The following is a 23,905-nucleotide window of genomic DNA, read 5'->3' on the forward strand; positions in this document are numbered from 1 at the left end:
AACTAAGAAAAAGTCTTGACTTTTTGAGTTTTTTTTTTCTTATTCCCATGCCTACATTTTGCATGTAAGTAGTTGTGCTTTGTGACAATTTTTTTTTCTATTTTTGAATCTACATAGAGTGATGCTTCTTTTGTTATTATAAAATAATTGCTTTTTCTCCAAATTGGAATATAAATGGAATAGTGCATGTTCCATTACCAGAGGAGAAGGGAACCCTTGTAGTTGTATTTGGAACTCATGGACTATTAAAATCAAATCCTAAAACACTTGCTGAGCATGGACCTAATACCTGGCCCTGTGCCTGATGCTAGATGGTGAGGTGCTGTGGAGATGGCCAAGACCTAGAGGATGCTTCCAGGGAGCGTCATTTTAAATGGGGAGGAAAATAAGGGAAGGAAATTGGGCTGTAAATAAGGGGAGGTGGCAATTTATGGAGAAAGGAATGGAGGCGATATAAGAAGGAAAGGAGGAGAGATTGCAGTAGGAGAAAAAGAGGGAAGGAGCAGAGGGGAGGAAGGAAAGAAGAGGGGGAGGAAGGAAATAAGTAAGCAAGAAGAAAAAACACCAAGAAACAAGAAAGCATTAGCACCTACTGAATTTTCAATTTCCAGAATATAGAAATGGTTGAAGACAACCAAAGGAAAGATTTTACAAGATACTATAAAATCAGTTTCTGAGGAATTTTACCATTATTAACCATGACTTGATGATCAAGCTTTTTGACTTTCCTAGATCCTTCCTGTATAAAATTCTCTGGATATCTTGAATACCACATCTCTTTCTAAAATGTTCAAGAGAAAGCATACTTGGATATTATTGCCAGAAACTGTTGGTAATCTGACCTTGAGATACACACACACACACACACACACACACACACACAGGTTTGTTTATTTGTTTCTTAAAACTCCAAACTACATCCAGAGATCTTTCACATCATTTACAAAAATTAATGCAAAATGGATCATGGACCCAAATAGGAGAGGTAAAACTATAACATTCTTTACAGAAAACACCAGTGTATGTTCTTTGATATCTTGGGCTAGACAAAACCTTTTTACACATGTCATCAAAACCAAAAGTAACTAAAGAAAAAAAAAGATAAATCAGTTATGTCCTTCAAAGGTTATCATCTAGAAGAGAGCACCCTCAAAATAGGGAATCCATTTCAAATCATATATCTTACAAGGGACTTGTATCTAGAATATATACTCTTACAAGTCAATAATAAAAATGCAAAAACCTAGTTGGCAAGGCATTTGAATTGACAGTTCTCTAAAGAAGATAAATGGATCATTAAAAGATGTCTTACCATCATTGTTTGGGGAAACATAAATGAATTCATTTTAAATGGTGAACTGTAAGGTATGTAAGTAGATCAGTAAACGATTGAGGACAAGTGTCTGCATAGTGCTGTGAAATCAACAGAGACTTGTGAGTCAGGGTCCATGTTCATGTTTATTTACAGCCTGTCTGAAGTAGAACATATAAAATGATTGTAAATGCCAGATCACAGCCTCCAATCACTTTTAAGCTTAGCATCCAAGGAATGCATTAGCAAATAATAGGCACTGGCATTTGAAGGCATTGACATTGAGCAAATAGAGATGCCAATCTACTCATTTGAATGCAAACTTCCATTTATTTTGAGTCCCATAGTAGATACCAGTCACATTGCTAGGAGTTAGGCAGGTGATATTGGATAATTGGTTCATGATTAAAAAAATTTTCTTTTTACTTATAGATGGACACAATACCTTTATTTTATTTATGTTTATGTCATGCTGAGGATTGAACTCAGTGCCTCACACCTTCCAGGCAAGGGCTCTACCACTGAATCACAACCCCAGCCCTGGGTCATTAAGTTTTAACCTAAATAAATATGCACAAAGGGCTTTTTTCAGCGGCCCCACAGAAATGACAGACATTTATTTGGTCTGTAAGGTGGAGAAGGCTTTGATGGGTGCTATTTAAACTGGGTCTAAAAGATTGAATAAGAGTTCAACAGGAAAAGAAGTAAAAGTGTCTTAGGGAAGTGGGCAGAATGACTCCATAAGAGCTTATTAAACAGCAGGCCTGGTCATGCTGGTGATTAACAGTGATGATGAGGGTGGTGCTGATAGTGATGACAACAGTGCTGATGGTGATAGTGGCCGTGATGATGATGATGATGGGGACGATGATCCCTGGTGGTTGGGCTGCTGCTGCTGCTGTTGCTGGTGATACTTTTGCAAAGACACCAGTTGTAAGGGCTTCTGAGGCATCTAAGTGATAAACTTCCAGGCATCTATAGCCATAGGCCTTGAGCTGCCCATGGTTGCCAGAAACACCTTTTGTCACTGGTCAGTGCCTTGCTTTTTGACCACTTAAAAATGTCAGACTTGTACAAATTTTATGTTTGCTTGTGGAGGAGCCAAGCACATTAGCAGCTAATAACTCACTGTACTCGGACCTGATGTGCAGTGGCCCTTACCTTTGCAGTCAGCAACCACTCACATCAGTGATTTCTTTGGAAGTCCCCTGTGTGCATGGTTCGGAATCTCACAGGGACCCCTCTCTTTGAATTAAAACATTAAATTGAACCATATGAAATTGCCGTTTTTGTAGGTCACAAGTGGGTGAATATTCGTGACTTTATCTAGATTAAGTTATAATAAACCCGATGCTAAGGCAGGCATATTTTAGCTTAGTAAACTCTTCCACACTACGCCCCCTTTGCTAAGTGAATGGATTGCAAAGGGTCAAAAAATACACACTAGTCTGAGTTCTGTGGTGAGTGTAAAACACATGATTCCCTTTGTTATGAAAAAATCCATAAATTATCTCAGCAATGATTTTTATATTAATCACATGCTCAAATAATATTTTGGAAATATTAGCTTAAATACAAATGTTCATTTCGCCTCTTTTACATTTTTAAATGCAGTTACTAGAAAATTTATGTTGCTTTACATTTCTATCTGGCGGTGCTGCTACAGACAAAAAGTCCTCCTTGGTGCAACTCTTTTGGCAGATTCAGAAGGAAAACAGTTCAGAATGACTTTTAGAAACTGGCCCTTGGATGTTCTGAGCTCAACTTTACTTCAGTTTCTTTGAAAAGGGAAGGAAAGCAATCTAGCCTCTAAAGTCTCTATTTTGAAAACTGCATTATGGAAATGCCGCCCCCTCTACTATGTGAGATCCATTCCAGCGGCTCATAGTTTCTCCGTGTACTTACAGTATTTTCTTTGCTTTTCCTTTTTGTTCCCTGTGTTCATCCTGTCATCACTTTATCAAAGTATTGAGGCGCTGGCATCGAGCAAGTAGAGAGATTCAAGATACGAAATGCCTCGCTTGCTCAGACCCACGTCTGGCCAAGTCACCCGGGGGTTGGTGCAGTGCGTAAGCATTCGGATGTCTCTGAAATTGAGACCATGCCATGCGGTGCCAGAGCAGTGGGGAGAAAAGTATGTCACTCTCCTGGAGCCGACAATTTGAACTGTCAGGGTCAGGGCGTTGTGGTCTCCTTTTGCTCCCCTAATCCTGACTAAGGAGGTAATTTAAGCAGAATCCTGGGGTGCCAAATTAAGGAGGCTCTAATGGGAAAATGAGAAACGGAGGCTGGGGGGGGCTCAAGGACACCCATTAGCATGCTCACTTCAAGATGTGCTCCAGTCAGTGCTCCTTAGGAAGGCCCGCACTCCCCAGCCATGTCTTTTCTTATTGGAACACAACCAAAGGCAAGCATGGAGATTTCTAAACATAATATTTTGGAACCCAAGGGAAGGTAGAATATTGCAGACAGTGATAAAACCACAATTTAGTAATTGTGTTGCGTGATTATGTAGCATATGGTGGGGCTGCTGGAAGGGGAAGAGTAATGAGCGTGGGCAGCAGATACTCGACCCCTCAGGTTGTGATCTAATCTTTTCTTAACCAGGTCCATGTAAATCTGCAGGATATCCTGCAACCCTCTTTTCCCTGTAGCCACATCTTCTGTGGGTGTAAGAGAAATCACTGTAGGGGCTACAGAGCAGTGGTAGAGCACTAACTAGCATGCTGGAGGCCCTGTAAGGAAAAAAAAAATGTCTGGAGGTCCTATTACTATTTTATTTTTTTATCTGACCATAGCTAGCTTTTTTCTTCAACTTGCAAAACTGCTGCCATAGCTCAGCCATCGCATCTGTATTTCAGCAGAAGGAAGGGTAAATGCCAAATGATTTCACCAGTGGGGAGAGAACAGCCTTTCCAAGAACTGTTGCTTATATCGTTGATATGAAATGGGTCATATGACTTTTCATAGAGGCCAGAGACTGAGTACATGAAAAACCAGCTAGAATGTGGAGCCCATCACACTCACCAGTCTCACAAAGGAAATTATAGTCTACATAACCAACTCCTTGCTCAGTTCTTGGCACATAGTATGCAATAAAACAACGAAGCTTAAAACAACCTCAGCTTTGCAGTCAGACAAAATCAGGAAACACTATGACTATTCTCTAAAGTAGAAAGTAATTTGACGAAAATAGTATCTAACACTGACTAAGCATGTCTCATGGCCATGTTCAGCCCCTAGAGCCCAGGACAGGGTTTGGTGTTTTACCCTCTCCCTTTGGAAACAACCAAATCTCCCCGGGTTTCATCGAAGGAAACTGAGGCTCAGAGAGTCTAAGTAAACTTGTCTAAGGAACACAGCTAGTAATTCCTGAACCCAGGTCAAAGCTTGGACCTAAGACCTTAGAGTGATTAGCAAAAAGAACCAAATGTGGGATCAAAGAAGAACTGAAAAAGCTCTTAGTATAACTTTGAGGTAATTAAAACAGGTCCCATTGTCATGGGCTATTGAGGACCTGAATGATGCGGTTCTGGACTCTCTCCATCCTAGAATATTTTTCACGGATTCTCTGTTTTGAAGGATTTGCTGTGTCGCCACATGTAACAGTTGGTTTCGGGTCATCCAGGGGCATCCTCGGGAGCAGTTAGGCCTGTAGGCGCAGGGTGCCTGCCAGGGGTGAGAATGAGCCATGTGCATTTCCGGGGGTGCAACCAGCTCCTCTGGTGGCCATGAGACCCAGCAGTGTAGGAAGAGAGGTAGAGGGGAATCACCTCTCAGGAATGGAGATTCCCCGAGAACCATGGATCTGCCTTTGATGTCAAGCAGCTTCCAAATAGCACAGAAATGATACAGATACATGCCAAAAGGGGGAAAAACAACTTTTGATCTAGTTAGAACCAATTAAACTTTCAATGTGCATGAAAGAAACTTGAGTGCTAGCCAGTTGTTTGCTATGGATGGATTTTGTCAACGAGCACAGTTGAAAATAATGAAACTAAGGCAAATCCGTGCCTGGCCTTCTACTTGGGGGAAGTTAATTGTGTGTGTGTGTGTGTGTGTGTGTGTGTGTAAAATGCTAGGGATTTCCACCTCCCCCCTTTGCAAGCTGAAGCTACCCCCACCTTCCCCCTTATCCAGTGATATTAAGAGTGATATTTTTCTTTAATGTTTTCTCAGAAGTCTGTCCCTCAGCCCTTTCCTTGTTGTCAATGCTGTTTAGTCTAATGTGTGTTTTTTGTTAGTGTGTGGACTAAAAAAGGTAATCTAATTAAGAGTGAAGGTAAGAAGCCCTGCAGGATTTTGGCAACAGAGAAAAAAACTCTAGGCTCTGGTATTTGATTAGCACCTCCCCCTTACAGCTCAGGGCTGTTACCTCCAGAGAGCTGGGAGTTTCTGGAACTTTATAAGCAGCCTTCCCCAGAGCGTAAAGCACATCTCTGACAGGACAACAGTCAGGTCTGAGAGTTGCTTGTCGAAATTCTGGCTGCCTTTATTCAGAACGACTGGCTTGGTAAATGTTTAGAGGGCCCTAATTACTCTTTGGGGCGATTAAAACATTGTGGATTTATGCTGTTCCACTAAGGAGAATGGCCTACGCCACATACCCAAAAAGAAAAAAAAAAAAAAACACAAAAAGGGAGGAAAGAAAAGAAAAAGGGGAGGCGTGTGTGGGGGAGCGCAGCCCCAGCTTGGAGAGGCGGCCTCTTGGTGAAGCATATGAATCCACTTACATGTAAATTGCTTGTCGCTATGAATTAAGGGAAGGCTATGAAAGAACTGCTTTGCCGTGTTTACTATAGGATTTTTGACAGACTCTTTCCTCTTTCAAGTAAATTTGGCTTAAGTCCATAGTCAGTCCAGTTTTAAGTAAACTCCTCTTTTGTTACATTAACAAGGTTATAACATCACTGAGGCAGATTTCCAGCTGCAGGAACCCAGGCCTACGTATGGGGCTGAGGGTATAATTAAAACCTTCGGGTAGGAGAGTTAAACTCTCAAGTAAAATTGGATAAAAGGCTAATTGTCCATAGCAACATAATACATGTTTTAAATATCTGTGAAATGAAGATGAATAGTGGGAGGCTTGGGGAAAAAAAAAAAAAAGACCGTTCTACCCTGTGAATTGAGAAGTGATTTTTCACTTTGGGACAAAAGGCATTCCCTGGCCCACCTCACCCACTCCTAGCAAATGAATTTCACAATCCTAGTACCATCCCCTATATCTCCTATGACTTGTTGTCCAGCTGTGCTGAAGATCTTCCGTCTTCAAAGTGGAGAATGTGCATAACCGATAAGAAGGACCATGCCAGAGGCCTGGATTTTCTGTTGCCTTAGGTCCAAATGAGGGTGGTGAGCACTTTGCCCTCAGTTGCCATATCTTCCTTTAAAGGAGGGGTGGTATTAGGTGGAGAGAGGGGAGTCTGGGGAAGGGCACACATACCTTTGGTGACCTTCTTCTCAAAGATGACATGTACCCAAGCAAGATGATACATTATCACAATGCTAAGAAAAACAAAACAGTGTGTAATGGTAGCCCTTCCAGAGAGATGGATCATGAAGGCCCATTTGTTATTTATTAGGAGCAGCCTGCCCCGCTGGTGTGGTAGAGAATCTGGAGACTTACGGTCATTCTACACCATTGCCCCAAGTGGCATGGACAACCATAAAGAGAGCTTTAGCAGCCCCTGCCCTTCTAGACTTTGCCACGCTGCTGTTTGAAGCCCGGAAGGAATGGAGGTGTTCTAAAAGAGAACTGAGCAGGTGGGATGAAAGGGAACAGAGCAGGTGGGATGAAAGGGAAGAAAAGGAGGAAAAAATAAAAACACAAGAGATGATTTTGTAGGCAGACTTTCTCCATGGAGCGAAGCACCATGCACCACAGCTGAAAAGCCCCACGGCCTCCCTTCAGCCACCCAGGAAGCATGTCTCCAAAGAGCTGTAAGCCTCACCATCTGGGCTAGGGGCAGCTACAAGAAGGGAGCATGAAAGCCTCGGCTGTGGAAGAGTAGCTAGCACTTGAGGGCTTGCTGGAAGTGCCTGGCCATGCCCAGCTGATAGAATGGCCCGTCCAACTGGGGAGACACTGAGGATGCCACGGGGCTGCCAGACAGCAGGCCAGTTCTTTGCAGCTCCAGGGTTGCAGTGAGGAGAGGAGCTTGGGCTGGGCAGAGACAGAAGAAAGAGTCCTTCTGGAAAGTCTGGCAGTTTTGAGACCTCAGTAGGGGAGTAGTGAGAGAGGTTTATCCAGGAATTGAAGTTTCAGTCCAATCAGCCTAGTTGTACCAGAGTATTTTTGTTTGTGCCACAATCGGGAGACTTATGTTTTAAATCAAAGAGTTCGTTCGTTCTTTGAAAATCAGTACATTAAGATGGGACTCACCGCTTGTGCTTGAATGCTGTCTGCAGGGTTGCAGCACCCATCTCCTGGGTCACTAGGAGCAGCAGTGTGCTTTTGTTACGGTATTGGAGCCTCCTTTTAATATTTTTGCTCAAAGAGTTGATCAGATCACACATTTGCCTTATGGCAGCTTATTATCAGTAGTGTTTTAAGTATGTTACATTTAAGTATGTTGAATAAGAGCTTATATTTTAGCGTTTACAAATCCATTTCTCCTGCCAGCATTGTAAGTTTAAATTCTTTTTTACATGTACCAAAGTCGTGTAATATATAAACTGGGTTATAGCCCAGAGTAAGAATGACATTATGAGAAAATAAAGCTGAGAACTCTAATAGAAACCAACTCTTATTAGTTCATATGAATAAAACTTTACCATCTTTACATTTCTTTGGCTCTAAGTAGTGTATGTTTCCTTTTTAAAGCAGAAGTTTAGTTATCTTATGTGTGTCTGTATGCACTGCATATAAGTTAGTTTCAGCAAAAAAAAAGGGGGGGGCTGCTTCTTCTGTAAATTATTAAGGTAGATGCCAAAATATGGGAACATAGTTCTGTTTTTTGAAGTTATGAACTATTTGGGGAGCAGGGGAAGGAGAGGTTGAGAATTTTTGGAGCTGCATTGGTCGGTTGTCTCTTCATTCTGTGGAACACATGGATAGGGGGAGATTGCCTGACCACTTCAGAGAGGAGAGTCCACCCTTGGTGATCTTTCATAGCACAATGTTTCCTGGTCAGGGAAGCACCTTTCTCCAAAAGGCTCATCTTGCCACATACACTTTCTCCATCCTGCCTGCTTTCTCTCCCAGTGAGAGGGACAACACAATCCTAGCCATCCTCTTCAACCCTTTCTCAAATGTGACGGAAGTGAAATAGCAAAGTAGGTACGCCCCTAGCTCACCTGTTCTCTTATAAGTTATTTGTTAGTTTTATTTTTCTTCTTTGTTGGTAGAGCATCAGAGAAGGTGCTATGTTAGTTAATGAGGCCAGAAAAGACCTCTTGGATAAATGACACTGAAGCAGAAGTCCTGAACTTAATGAAGTTACAGGCCTCTTTGTTCTCTGCTCTCCCCCACCTCATCCTGTATCATTTTTGTAATTGTGGCAAAATATCTATAACACAAAAATAGTCATATTAACCATTTTTAAGTATGCAGTTCATTGGCATTTATTACATTTGCAGTATCATAAACCACCATCATTCTTTCTAAAATGACTTTATCCCCCCAAACAGAAAACTGCTCTTCCTCTTCTAGTGCTACAGTTAGGCTATTAATATGGAAAACAAAACAAAGTTGCCACAGAGCCTGCTGCCAAGCCCATGTCCAAAGACATAAAATGAGGCTATCTAAACCAACCATAGGCCCAAGCTCAGTTTTAGATATGCCTGTGGCAGACATTGCCTTGTGTTTTTAATAAGAACAGAGATAATATTCTTTTTAGTAGTGCCAAGAAGAGCCTGGCCTTCACCTTCCTCAGAGGTGTGATGTCCATCTCTCCTTTGGAAGAGAGGCCAGAGAGGAAATAAGAGGATGTTATAGACTGAGGGGTGATACCCCAGTGTGTTATCATTCACCAGTTGTATTAAAAGGCCAGGAATACCTTTTTATATAGCCAAAGTAAATTTAAATTACTACAGAACTTTCATATACTTTGAGAAGAAAACCATTAGTTCCAGAGAAAGGGAAATAAGGCATTCTAGCATTTGCTTTTGCATTTCCAACAAATCCTAGCAAGTATTATTTTGACTTTTAGGAAATATCCTAGGTCCACCTTTGTCTTCATAAACCATATGTTTATAAATATTTTCATGAGTTCTATAATATTGTTATTCTATTCAATTCTGGTTTTCCTTATAGTTAATCTGCCTTAAAGTGTTTGGAGGAAATAGTTTTTAAAAAAATATCCATGGGAAGTGATATGTATAGTTTAAATGATAAATATTTCCATCCAGAAGAAATGTCATGGCGCAGAGGCAGACATAGTTATCATGCTGTTTATTATTTCACTTGGCCAACAGCCTAGATTTGGGTTCTAATTTTAATATATTAGAATGTACATTTTTGGAAGTTTGCATATAAATACTGTATTTATGGCAAGTGAGCAGAATGGTAAGTTCAAATTACAGTTGGATGGTTTTCTCCATGTTTATTTGTCATTTCTTTCATCAAGGAATGAGGAGTCTCTCACCTAGTATGTTATAGACAAGTACATTTTCTATTCGAAATGCTCTTATGATGAGATGGCTCATGATTACAGATTTTATTAGGAAGGTTTATGTCTCAAAGATGCCTTTAGTGACTATGGGTGGACTATATGTTGCAGTGTAGGTGGAAATAGGGTGGCATTTGTCTTCCTCTTGAGGATGTCCTTAGCTTCTTGTTTTAATAAAGATAAAAATTGAAAAGAGAGAATCTTAAAGGAATTCAAACCACTGGGCTTCCATGGTTCATGTGGGCTAATCATTTTTTGGGAATCATGCTTTTAGGTACATGAAAACTGTAAGACTTAAGCAGGGACAAGAAGGCCCCCATTGTCGGAGGAGATGTGGGGAGGATGAGCCATCCCACCCTCCCCATCAGCCTCCCCTGACAGTTTACAGTACGCCAGCCCATAGGAATGCGAATCCCACTTCAGAGCCCATTGTGAATGTGTTTCTGAGTTGTTTAACGTGTTTCTCACAAACAGGACATGACATGTATGGTTTAAATGAAAATAATGGCCTCACTGCTCAGTGCCAGACCGTCTTTTGTCAAGAGCATCCTGGCAATCGGAAGGTCTCTGAGCTGACGTGGCCCACAGGCCAGGTCCTTAGGGGATCTGGTCTCGACGTGTTTCACACAAGAAGGCTCTTAAATCAGAGGCCTCTGGAGGGCTGGTGTCCCAGGAGTAGGCATGCATGGCTCTGCAGCAGGCTCTAGAGCCCTGGGGCTGCTGCCGCTGCTTCTGGCATTCTCAGCCAAAAGAGGAGAAGAGGAGTTGCTTAATCTTTGCAGTCCTTAGCTGAGGACTTTATTATCAAAATGAAACAATCGAAAAAACCAAAAGCAACAGCCGAAACGACAACAGTACCCAAGGTGCAAGAATAGGGGAGTTTTAAAGCATAACTCTTAAAGGTGCTTGGTGCTTTTTGTGGACTAAGCCTCATAATGATTTGTTTAAAAATGTGGTTAAATTCACAGAGCATAAAATTCACCAATTTAAGAATTTTTAAGTATTTACTTCAGTGATATGAAGTTGCTGTGGTGGAATGTTTCCCAAAGACTTGTGTGTTTGAAGGCTTTGTCCCCATCGTGGCATTATTGGGAAATCATGGGACCTTTAAGAGGTAGGATCTGCTAAGTCATTGGACGAATCCATGCCTTTGAAGACAATTGGGGAACATTGGCCCCCTCCCCCCTCTTTCTTTTGCCTTCTGCCATGAAGTGAGCAATTTTGCCCTACCACATGCTCCTACCATGCTATGCTGCCTCACCATAAGTCCCAAGCAATGGGCCTTGGACTGGGACCTCAAAAGCTATGAGCCAAAAAAAAAAAAATCTTTTTTTAAGTTGATTTTCTCAGTTTTTTCATAGTAGTGACAGAAAGTGACTAACACATAAGTGTATCCACATTGCTGTGTTACCATCACCAACCACCCATATCTTAAACTCTTTTCATCTTCCCAAACTGAAACTCTGTATCCATTACACAATATCTCCCTATTCCTCCTCCTGGGCTTCTGGCAACCACTGTTCTATTTTCTTTCCATGAATCTGACTACTCTAAGTACCTCATAGATGTGGGATTATGTAATATTTGACCTTTAGTGACTGGCTTATTTCACTTAGCATAATGTTTTTAAGGGTCATGATGTTGATATAAGCAGATATAAGATTAGAGCATATCTAATTCAATTCACATTTATATTTTCTGATTATTTTCTCTTTGCATCTTAGAAGCAGCAACTGGTTGATTCATCAAGCTTTTGTGTCCCAGGAATGACCTGGAGGGGGATATGTCACCATAGATTAGTGGTTCACAAGCAGGGTTAGTTGTGTCCCTGGAGAACAAACTAGAAACATTATTGACTATTATACTTAGACAGAAGGATGAGGAGGAGTAGGAGAGATGCTACTAGTATTTAGTGGGAAGAAGCTGTGGATGCTCCTAAATATCGTACAGTACACTGAACAGTCCCCCACAACAAAGAATAATCTGGTCCAAATATCACTGTGCTAGGTTTGAAATCCTATCAAGGGTTAATGAATATGCCAGTCATTTGGGGAGGGGGGCTGGACTTTGGAGAAAAATTCAGGACATATTCTTACTGAGTGGTTTTGATATATATTTCTTACTATCACCAATTTATTACTAATTGAATGAAATGTATTAAATATTGAGATTTCAGTCATGTGTCCATGCAGAGTGATTCCTTGTCTTCTTGGGTGACTTCAGTCAAAAACAGGAAGGAATCAATGTTTTTGTCGTTGTTAGGATTTTTTGTTTCTCTGTGAACAACCTGGTGATCAGGTTGGGGGCTCCACCGAAGTTGTGAAGTGTGAAGGACCTGGGAGACTGTGTTCTGTTACTGAGTGCTAGTGTGACATTTAGAAGCTCAGATGATCTTTCTGCATCATACTTTTCTCACCCATAAATTAAGGGAGTTGTATTACATATGAGAATCTATGTCTTTGGTATGAGTAAAATAGAAAAAGCAATTCTCAGTAAGTGATCTTCTCACACGGTGTAATTACCATCACTTATTCTTATGTGAAGACTAAACATTCCTCTAGTAATAACAATGTTAATCCTGAAGTGGGCTGCCATTAAAGGGAATGTTCTCTGCAAAGAGCCCGAGACCCTGGGCTCTTTCTTCTGTCATGTCTTCTCTTAAGGACAGATTCCCACAGTCAACATTGATGTGACAGTGCAGTGGTGTGATCTAGTGGGCTCTTATTATTTTATTATTCAGTTTTGTTGTGGTCTACTTTAGTGAAAGCAGATGGTTTATCTGGATTATTTTAGAATTAGGTGGGTAGGAAAATGAAAAATATATATACACAGGGAAACTTATTTTTATACCTCTAGATGGGAAAGATGAGGAACAAGTATCTAAAACCAAAGCTCTGGAGTCCAGTTATTGACATGCCTCAAATAGTAAAAGCATGACCCAATCTAAATACAGCCCTGGTGATCCTCACGTTTGGATGCTGTGAACACAACCCAGAAAGATTTTGTTATCTGCTTGGAATGCATTGTGTGTCTTTTTCCAGTTTGTTCTATCTAATTTGTGTGTGTGTGTGTGTGTGTGTGTGTGTATTTAAATTTAAAAGCTGCTTATAAAGAGAGGTAAGGGCTGGAGTTGTGGCTCAGTGGTAGAGTGCTTGCCTAGCACATGTGAGGCACTGGGTTCGATCCTTAGCACCACATCTACAACAATAACAACAACAAAAGAGGTAGAAAATACTATTATCTATAGGCAAGTTTATGGAGGAGCAGTGGATCACGGAGAATGCTGAGAATGAAGCCTGGACTCTGGGAAGCCACGGAGGTGGCTGCTAGAGGCCAGTACCTCCCACTGCCCTGTTATTAGGTGTGTTCCAGTCCCACCACCAGTCCTTGTCACTGGCTTAAAAAAAAAATTTACCTAATCTTTTTTGTCAACCATCAAAGCAAGGTTTCTTCCTAAGGCCCATGCTTTTCCAAGAATGTGCCAGCAGCCTTGGCGGTCTCTGAATTTCAAACAAAGTCTGTTGGGGTCTGGATTTTGAGCCTGGACTTCTGTCTGCCTCCCCATGCTGTTTGATGTGATCCAGTCTTGCTCTGTCTGTCTGACTTGGAAGGCAGATACATGTCCTAGAGAAAGTCAGGCCAAAAGATGGGGCAGGGGCTGACCTTCCCACAGGAGATGAAAAAATCCAAGCCTCATCCTTCTGCTCCCTCCATTTTGTTTTATAAAGAAAATTCTAAAGCCAGGATGACAAGAAGGTTTTATCCTGAGTGTCACCTTCGAACTGACTGCTAATGCATATTTGGAACAATTATAATTATTTTCTTAGGCTCCACAGGAAAGAACTCTGTGATCAATTAGTGATGCCTGACATAGGTGGTTGGAAGCTGTGATGGCAGATGGGTTTTATATTTTCCACCATTGTCCAGTATAGATTAACAATGTGACTTTAGGAATGGCACTAGCTTTTAATTGGGACACTTAGATTCCTATAAATGAATGTGAGATAGTTGACCCTGATGGAAAAAGTGAGCTCCTAAATCAGATTATCTGGATTGGAATATAAGCTGTCTTTTCCTACCATGAACTCTTAGAAAAATTGCTAGACCTTCTCTGTCTAAAGAGTGATGACTCTTTTCAGTTGTTGTAAGCATAAAATGACTTAGTAGACATTATTTGTAATAATGCCTAGCACATAATAAACCTTTAATCAGTGTTGGCAGATGAGTTGAACAGTGGCCCAAAAAGATATGTCCACTTGAAATCTCAGCATGTGACCTTATTTGAAATAAGGGTCTTTACAGATATAATTAAGATATATTAAGGTGAGATCATCCTGGATTAAGGTGAACCCTAAACACATTAATGGGTGTACTTATGAGGCAGAAAAAGAGAAGACAAATAGAGACATAAGGGAGAATTTCATGTGAAGATGGAGACAGAGATTGGAGTGATGTACCTACAATCAAAGAATGTCAAGTATTGCTGACCATCACTGGAAACTAGGAGATGGCCATGGTTTCTCCTTCAGAGTCTCTAGAAGGAACCAAATCTGCTGAGACCTTGCTTTTGGACTTCTGGCCTCCAGAACTGTGAGAGGATAGATTTCTGTTATTTTAAACCACCAAATGGTAAGTTGTTTTGGCAGCTGTAGGAAACTAATACCCTTGAGTATTGGTAGTATTGTTGATGTTGTCTTTAAGATAAGGATCAGGGACTTGGCTATTTCGTGATTTGGGCAGTTCCAAAAGTTTTTGACTTTGATGAAGTTAGCTAGAATCTTAGATAGCTAAAAGCACCGCTGATGGTGAATGACTTGTTTAGTGGAGTCCTTTTCCCTCTCATCATGCTGCAGAAGATCTAAATGTGAAATTATGAAGATACAGAATGAAGAAGAAAGGCATAGAAAGTTGATGAGATGGAAGTGGAATGATTGGCAGTAGAATGGACAAGGCATCTTTCTGGTATGAATACCAACAATTTCATCAGAACTTTAGAGGATAAAGGGAGTTTTATTTTAGGAAAAGTGAGCTCTCAGACAAAGATTTTTAAATCTGTGAAGAGAATGTTATCTCCAGACTGATCCCCAAACATTCTTGGCAAGGGGCAGTGGGGACTGAGAGGGACAGAAAAGAGACCCAAAGGATAGATGATAATTTAGCTGACTTAAAGCAAGCTGAAACATTTATAACCTGAGAATACAATAACCACCTTCTCAGTCAAGAAACTGGATTTTTTTTTTGAGCCAGCACTTTCTGCATGTTCAGATCAGTCTAGCTCCATATATGTTTTTGTAGAAGCACAGGTCAGCCAAGGGAAGGATGGCCCTGGACTCAAGACAGCACTCCAGGCCTGTAATCTCACTGTAATCTCAGATCTGCCATTAGTGCATGATCTCCCAGTCTCAGTTTTAAACACATAGAAAAGGGAAGTGAGTGTGTCTAGCATCATATTCTGAGAACAGACAAAAATAGACTTACCTTGCACAGAGCCTGGCAGGTAGCAGGGGAGGGGTGTCTATGTATGTGTGTTTGTGTGTGTGTGTGTGTGTGTGTTTAGCTTTTATAAGCACCTAAATTGAGAAAATCCATGAACTAGGCATCTTGGGGGATTAAAAAGATGTTTAAAAAAGTTGTCTACATGTAGAAAAGCTCTATATTGTATAGAAGACAAAGGCATGCGTAGAAGAATGCAATATTAACCAAGAAAGCCAATCATTTTGGTTCTGTTTTGGTTTTCCAGATTAGAGATTATGCAAGGGCTTCACAGGGGATACTCAATTGAATGTGAATCTTCAAAAATAAGTAGCATTTCCATAATTGGGTAGATCAGGCATGAGCTTCTTAGAAGACAATTCGATGGATGGTGTAGAAATATAAACACATGCCATGAACGTACAGAGTGGAGCAAGCAATTATCGGGAGTTCAGAATAGGGAGGTAAGACTGCAACTGCAAATTTGCACTAGCAAATTGGAAAGCCACAGTAAGGAATTTTGGCCCAGAATCTAGTGGAGAAAAATGATTGAGAAAGAGGGGAAGGACAGAGAAATACCAAAAAAAAAAAAGGAAACATACAAAATACGTATTGAGTGAAAGTCAAATTAATAGAAGATGGACACAGATTGTCTTGGGGGAAAAGGCAGAGGAAGGAAAAGAAGATGGTTTGAGGTTTTTAACTAGAGTTAAATATGATATCATAAAGATGAACTCCAAGTACGTCTCAAATTTTTTCAATTACTTAGCTTTGTTATTTTTGGTTATGCTTTTGTTTTTTCAAAGTGAATATATCCTTTTTAGTAGTTGTAAAAATAAAGTATTTCTATTATCATAACATCAATCATTCAGAAGTATATAGGCAATGAAGACACCCCCACCACCTCATGGAGACAGTTGTTGTTAACATTTTAATAGCTGAAATTTATTTTCTTCTTCCCTCTTCCCTTTCTCCCTTCTTTTCTTCATCCTTCCTCCCTTTATTTCTAGGTATATATAATTTTGTGCAAAAGTGGTGAAACAGTGCTTTGTTAGTGAGCACAGATTTACCTCATCATTTTTAATAGCCATGGAGCACTTCACTTTATCTGTGGTATGATGATTTATTTAACTATTCTCTGTTATATGCTGAGTTTGTCTCCAGTCTTTCTGCTAGAGATCACACATTTTATAGCCTTTGTATATATTTCTAAACACTTTTGCCAACATTGACTTTAGATAATTTTTTTAAGTCTTTGATTTGGAAGCTCCTACACATGACGTGCAAAGGAGGGACGATCCCCCCATTCTTGTGTGTGTGTGTGTGTGTGTATTTTGTAAATGAAGAAAGATTTACAGGTGTATAGTCCGTTTATACTTGTTTGTGTATGAAATGCCTATTCCTTCCTTTTGCCCCTTTTGTCTTGTGAGACATTTGATCAATCAGTTTATATATTAAAGAATATATCTTTCATTGTAAACATGAAAACATGTAAGTTTCTGTGTGTATTGGCCATTTGTTTATTCATGTTTTCACATCTACCAATCCTTTCTTCCTAGTTTTTGGTTTTTAAGTTATGCCTAACAAAGGACCTACTACTATTTCCACAAATGGCAGATAAATGTTTGAAGCAGTGGGTCTGGAAGCTGCCCCGTTGCCCTCTGTCATTTACTGAATGGACTGCACAATCCTGCTGAGCTTCCTAGTGGCAGAATAAAAGGATATTATTAAGAGTTTTGACTGTCTTGAAATAGGAGTTTGCCATCTCTCTGAAATCTCACCTCCTGACAAATTCCTCAAACTAACCTGAAATCAGAACCAATGTTGGGGTGGCATGGGGGATGAGAATGACTGTGAATGGTATTCACTGCAATCCTGGGGAGAAGTCATTTCTAATTCAGAGCATGGCCTTTTCCCTGAGACTTTCCTCACTCCTTTCTGTCCACAGTCGTGGTGTCAGCTGATATTTGTAATATCAGCTTTTTTGTCCTATTTGTACAACCTCTGGTGCAGGTAGCTATCAAATTGAAAAATTAACCTGGGCTTCTGTGAACTTAGCTACCTCCATCCCTTTACAAAAGGAGCTTCTTGAATTTAGTGTTCTAGGCCTTTATAAACCAGTGTTCTAGTCTGTGATATGTGATCTAGAGGGGAAAAAAGTATTGACATACTCTTTCTATGAGTGCCATTACAAAGTTTAAAATAAAAAAAAAAAAAGGGATTCTAAATAATTTAAATGGTGAGGTTTTAGAGAAAATGCTACCTGTAAGCAAACCAGTTGGTGGTTTTAAAGTATTTTAAGTTTTTATTTATTTATTTATTTATCTATCTATCTATCTTAATTTGGTATATATGACAGTAAAATGCATTTTGATTTATTATACACAATTTCAGCACAACTTTTCATTTCTCTGGTTGTACATGATGTAGCATTGCACCCTATGTGCAGTCTTATATGTACATAGGACAATGATGTCCATCTCATTCCACCATCTTTGCTGACAACTGCACTCTCCCCNTCCTCCATTTTTCTCATGCCTCCCCCTTCCCCGTTTTGTATCAGCATCTACTTATCAGAGAAAACATTCAGCCTTTGGTTTGGGGGGATTGGCTTACTTCACTTAGCATGATATTCTCCAACTCCATCCATTTATCTGCAAATGCCATGATTTTATTTTCTTTTAATGCTGAGTAATATTCCACTGTGTATATAGACCACAGTTTCTTTATCCATTCTTTTATTAAAGGGCATCTAGGTTGCTTCCACAGTTTAGCTATTATAAATTGAGTTGCTATGAACATTGATATGGCTGCATTACTATAGTATGCAGATTTTAAGTCCTTTGGGAAAACTACAGACCACTAAAGAAAGAAATTGAAGAAGACCTTAGAAAATGGAAAGATCTCCCATGCTCTTGGGTACTCAACATAAATATTGTCAAAATGGCCATACTACCCAAAGTGCTATACAGATTCAATGTGATTTCAATTAAAATCCCAACATCATTCCTTATAGAAATAATAAAAAAAAGCAATCATGATATTCATTTAGAAAAATTAAAGATCCAGAATAGCCAAAGCAATTCTGCTAGCAAGAAAAGTGAAGAGGAATACACAATATCAGACCTTAAACTATACTACGAAGCTATAGTAACAGAAACAACATGGTGTTGGCACCAAAACAGATAAGTAGACCAATGGTACAGAATAGAAGACACAGAATCAAACCCACATAAATATAGTTATCTCATACTAGACAAAGGTACCAAAAACATACATCAGAGAAAAGATAGCCTCTTCAACAAATGGTGAAGTTTTTTATTGTTAGCATGCAACCCAAATGTTGTTAGCAAATTTTCATAAACACTTTTGCTTTTCCATTTTTGCCTATTCTTCATAGTGTTTTTTTTAATTCTGACATCCATTTTAAAGTAGTGCCTACTGTATTTTTCAGTGTCTATGTTTTAGATGATAGTAGCAATAATCTTTTTTATATTTTTCTTTGATTTTAGTATTTTAACAATTATATGTATTCCTTTAAAGTTTTTTTAAATTGACCTGTAGCATGTATAGAAGTTATTATTATTTCAGATGGCCAAATTTCAAAAAGAGAACACATATAACTAAAAAATCCAGCACCCAGATCAATAACTAGAATGTCTTGAGCACTTCAGAAGTCTGCCCCTTCCAATCTTCATTTCCCTCAAAGGTATCACTATTAAGATTTCTAACACTGTAAATTAATTTTGCCTTGTTTGAACTTTGTTAGTGGAATCATATGTTATACAGTCTTTTTTTCTGATTATTTTGCACAACATGTTCATTAAATTTATCCATATGTTTGTGTGTACTTGTAGTCAATTTATTCTCATTATTCTGGAGTATCTGGTTGCTCCAAGTATGCCATGTTGATTTTTATTCTTTTGGTCAATAGATAATTTGGACTATTTCTCTTTGGAGAATATTTTTAGTAGTGTGGCTCTGATGTTCTATTAGTTGTGTTTTAATGAACATTTACACACTTCTCTTGTGTGTATACCCAGGAGTAGAAAGGCATATATCAAACACATATATTCAGCCTTTCCAAAGTGGTAGCAGGGAGTGCATACCCACATTTTGCATGAAAGTGAACCTGACTGCTATACATTTTTTATATTTTGTTGAGAAAAATATCAGTATTTAATATTTGAAAAGAATCAAAAACTGTTCATTTACTTTGGCATGGTTTCCATTATTGGCTTTTATCTGAGAACTCACAAGTTACTCTATAGGTAATAGGGTCTGAAGTAAATTGGGTGTAAATGCACAATCCTTCTCTCATTCCAGTTTACAAAGCCCAGCAGAAAACATTTGTTACCCTATATTTTTACAATACTTCATTGTGATATGAGGAGGCTCCACGATTTAAGAAAAGGAAATTGGGAGGGGAGAACTAATATGATCCAGTGTGATTTTAGTATAACAACTGGAGCCTTTGCAAAGGAAGGAGCCAACAGGTCTGACATGAAGCACTGGGGCCACATGGTTTTGCAGTGGGATTAAGGGAATGGAAGAACTTTGTGCTTTTCATCAGAAAGTCATCCCCACAAACAATCTATATTTAAAGTGAAATATTTCAAACTTTCAAAAAGAAACTGCAAGGGAAAATGAAACTGGCTCCACAATGTGAAGACCTTTTTCTAAATATGAAATCTATGACAATAAATCATGATTTCTTCTTAAACTTATACCATAAGTTGGATGGGGAAAGGTGTGTCAAAAGAATTTGATGCAATGAAATAAAATTCCATGTTCCATCCATCTAATTCAATATTGTTAACCTAATTATCAATCTTATAGAATCTGATCTATCAGTTGGGAATTTAATTATGCTGCTGTAACCAACAGACATTGAAATGCAGTGGCTCCCACAAGATAGTTTATTTCTTCCTAACATCAAAGTCTGAATAGGCCATGTAGGACTGACTTGCTGGTTTGACAGTGATGGGATGCAGGCTCTCTCTTACTGCTCTCCTACCCTTAGCACAAGGCAGTTCTTCCTCTGTCCAGTCTGTGCTTTAGCTACCAGAAGAGAAGAAAGGGATAGGGAGGCCATATTCCCTTACTAGAAGGGAGTAGTGAATGCTGTGTATATTGCTAGTGTGTTCATGGCGTGCCCAGAACTTAGTCTACATGACCACATCTAGCTACAGGTAGACAGATAAGTGTGGTCCTTAGCTGAGTGCCACAGGCCAGCTAAGCTTCTGTAGCTATAGAAGGGAATAATGGAGATGGGAGAACATTTCTACCTATGTGGTTTCTGAAACTTTATGACTGTTTTTATCACATTTTTATTTGTGTATGCTGATCTCTCCTTCATCTCTCTCTCACTCCTTATCTTTATTTGTTTTCTTCCTTGCATAGAACTCATCTCTGAACCCTCCACTCACTCACTCTTCCTAACCAGGAGACAAGGACAACCAGCATTGAGGTCTTTATCTGGGAAAACAGAAACCTTTCCTTCCTTTCTTCCTTTCTTTCTTTCCTTCCCTTCTCCCTCCCTCTTTTTTTTCCCCTCAGTCTAGATATAATTTGCCTAAGGTAATGGAAATCATTTCTAGAATCCCAAAAAGAGTCTATTTTCCCTTGATAAAGTCAAGCTAAAAAAAAAAAATTCCACCCTAATTCCTAGCAACCTATATTTAACCAGAGTACTTGTCAGTATGTGTTAGAGAAATAATAGTTATCAGTCTCTGGTGAATTATAAAGGAAAATAATTCGTTAACCTTGAGATAGCAGGGGTGCTGGACAGCTGAATAGCAGAGCCCCTCTACTCTTCAATAGGACTGGGAGCTTGGAATGCATTGTCTTCAGAGACAAGGCCAACCCAGCATTCATTGTGTGTCCCTGGAACAGGACACCCACATTCCTTTGTAAGCTTTTCTCAGCTCATCTGCAACCCTTCAACACTTCTGAGCCTCTTGTGGTTGTCTTAAAGGGTGCAATTTTTTGGCAGTCAGATTTCGAACATCATTTTAGGAGAGAAATTGAACTTATTTAGCTCTGGAATTAGACAACCTGAGTTTGACTTCAATCTCACCATTACTCACTGTTGGGGCTTTCAGCAAGTTTCTTAATGTTCTTCTGAGCTTGAATCTCCCCCACTCCTTTCCTTTTCCCTCCCTCCCTTCCTCCTTTCCTTCCTTTTGTGCCACAGATCCAACCAGGGGCTTTGTGCATGCTAGGCATGCATTCTACCACTGAGCTACATCCCCAACCTCTCCCTGCATTTTTTTAGCATGAAGAGATTTTGTAGTGACCTTGAATTACTTTACTCATTCATGCAACATGTGGTGGTTGCAGGTAAACAGAGGAGGGATAAGTGTGGGTCTCATCTAGGATGAATATGGAGGCCAGAAAATACACATTTCATTTGCACAGATGTGGTCAGTCTGGGTTGACTATATGCCTGGGAGGATGTTTCCAACAAGAATGCAATACAATAAAGCAACTAGGAGTTTGGATTCTGAAGTTAGATCTAGGACGGACCCCCAACTCCATGTGGCTGCCTCCGAGTTTTAGCTCCCTTGTGGTGTATTGCCAAATTCTTTGTAGAATCAAATCCCAGCTCCATCCCTTTCTAATTATGTGGCTTTAAGCAAATTATTTAATCTATCTCTACTTAAGTCTCTTTCTTTAAATGGAACCATAACAGAACCTGCCATATATTTTTAAAAAATTTAAATGATGTAACACATGGAAAGCATTTAGTATATAGCACCTGGATCATAGCAAATGCCCAGCAAAAGGTAGCTGCTGTCATATTTTGGTCATTGCCAGGTTTTGTTTTAATTGTTTATTAGTTGAAGGTTTTTTTCCCCCTGATTGGAGCATCTGATTTATTTTAAAAATGCAACATATTTATTTATTTGTTCTAATTTGTTATACATGACAGAAGAATGCATTTTGATTCATAGTACACAAATGTAGCACAATTTTTTATTTCTCTGGTTGTACACAAAGTAGAGTGACACCATTCATGTCTTCATACATGTACCTAGGGTAATGATGTCCATTTCATTCCACCATCTTTCCTATCCTCTGCTCCCTCCATTCCCCTCCTTCCCCTTTGCCCTATCTAAAGTTCCTCCATTCCTCCCATGCCCCACCTCCCCCATTGTGGATCAGCATCCATTTATCAGAGAAAACATTCAGCCTTTGGTTTTGGGGATTGACTTTACTTCACTTAGCATGATATTCTCCAACTACATCCATTTATCTGCAATGCCATGGTTTTATTATCTTTTAATGCTGAGTAATATTCCAATATTCCATTGTGTATATATACCACAGTTTCTTTATCCATTGATGAATGGATTGAAGGACACCTAGGTTGATTCCATAGTTGAGCTATCGTGAATTGAGCTGCTGTAAACATTGACATGGCTACACCACTGTAGTATGCTGATTTTAAATCCTTCAGGTATAATCTGAGGAGTAGGATAGCTAGGTCAAATGATGGTTCCATTTAAAGTTTTCTAAGGAATCTCCATACTGCTTTACAGATTGGTTGCACCAATTTGCAGTCCCACTAGCAATATAAGAGTGTGCCTTTTTCCCCACGTCCTTGCCAACACTCATTGTTGCTTGTATTCTTTTTATTTTATTTTTTTATTTGTTTTAATTAGTTAGTTATACATAACAGTAGAATGCATTTATGCATTTATGCACTTGGATATATCATACATAGATGGGATATAATTTCTCATTTTCTCATTTTTCTGAATTTACATGTTTCAGAATCATATTGGTCATGTAGTCACATATATACATACAGTAATAATGTCTGTTTCATTCTACTATCTTTCCTGTCTCCACAACCCCTCCCCTTCCCTCCTATCACTTCCCTCTACCTAATCTAAAGTAACACTATTCTTCCCTAGTGCCCCCCACCTTATTGTGAATTAGCATCTGCATATTAGAGAAAACATTCAGCCTTTGGTTTTGTGGGATTGACTTATTTCGCTTAGCATGATATTCTCTAACTCCAACCATTTACTGGCAAATGCCATAATTTTCCTCCTCTTTAAAGATGAGTAATATGAGTATATATACAACATTTTCTTCATCCATTCATCTATTGAGGGACACCTAGGTTGGTTGCATAGTCTAGCTATTGTGAGTTGAGCTGCTATAAACATTGATGTGGATGCATCACTGTAGTATGCTGATTTCAAGTCCTTTGGTTATAAACCAAGGAGTTGGATAGCTGGGTCAAATGGTGGTTCCATTCCCAACTTTCTGAGGAATCTCCATACTGCTTTCCATAGTGGTTGTGCACCAATTTGCAGTCCCACCAGCAATGTATGAGTGTATCTTTTTCACCACATCCTCACCAACATTTATTGTTGCCTGTATTCTTGATGACTGCCATTCTGATGGGAATGAGATGAAATCTTAAGAATAGTTTTGATTTGCATTTCTCTAATTGCCAGAGATATTGAACACTAATATATATATATATATATATATA

General features: G+C 39.4%; 1 protein-coding gene across 25 annotated transcripts in view; it reads left to right on the plus strand.

Moving 5' to 3' along the window:
- Erc2 (ELKS/RAB6-interacting/CAST family member 2) overlaps positions 1-23,905 on the plus strand; it is an 877,829-nt gene that overhangs the window by 558,858 nt on the left and 295,066 nt on the right. The window lies entirely within an intron of this gene.

Source organism: Marmota marmota, unplaced genomic scaffold (genome assembly GCF_001458135.2).
Source record: "Marmota marmota marmota unplaced genomic scaffold, marMar, whole genome shotgun sequence".
Classification (NCBI taxonomy): Eukaryota; Metazoa; Chordata; class Mammalia; order Rodentia; family Sciuridae; genus Marmota; species Marmota marmota.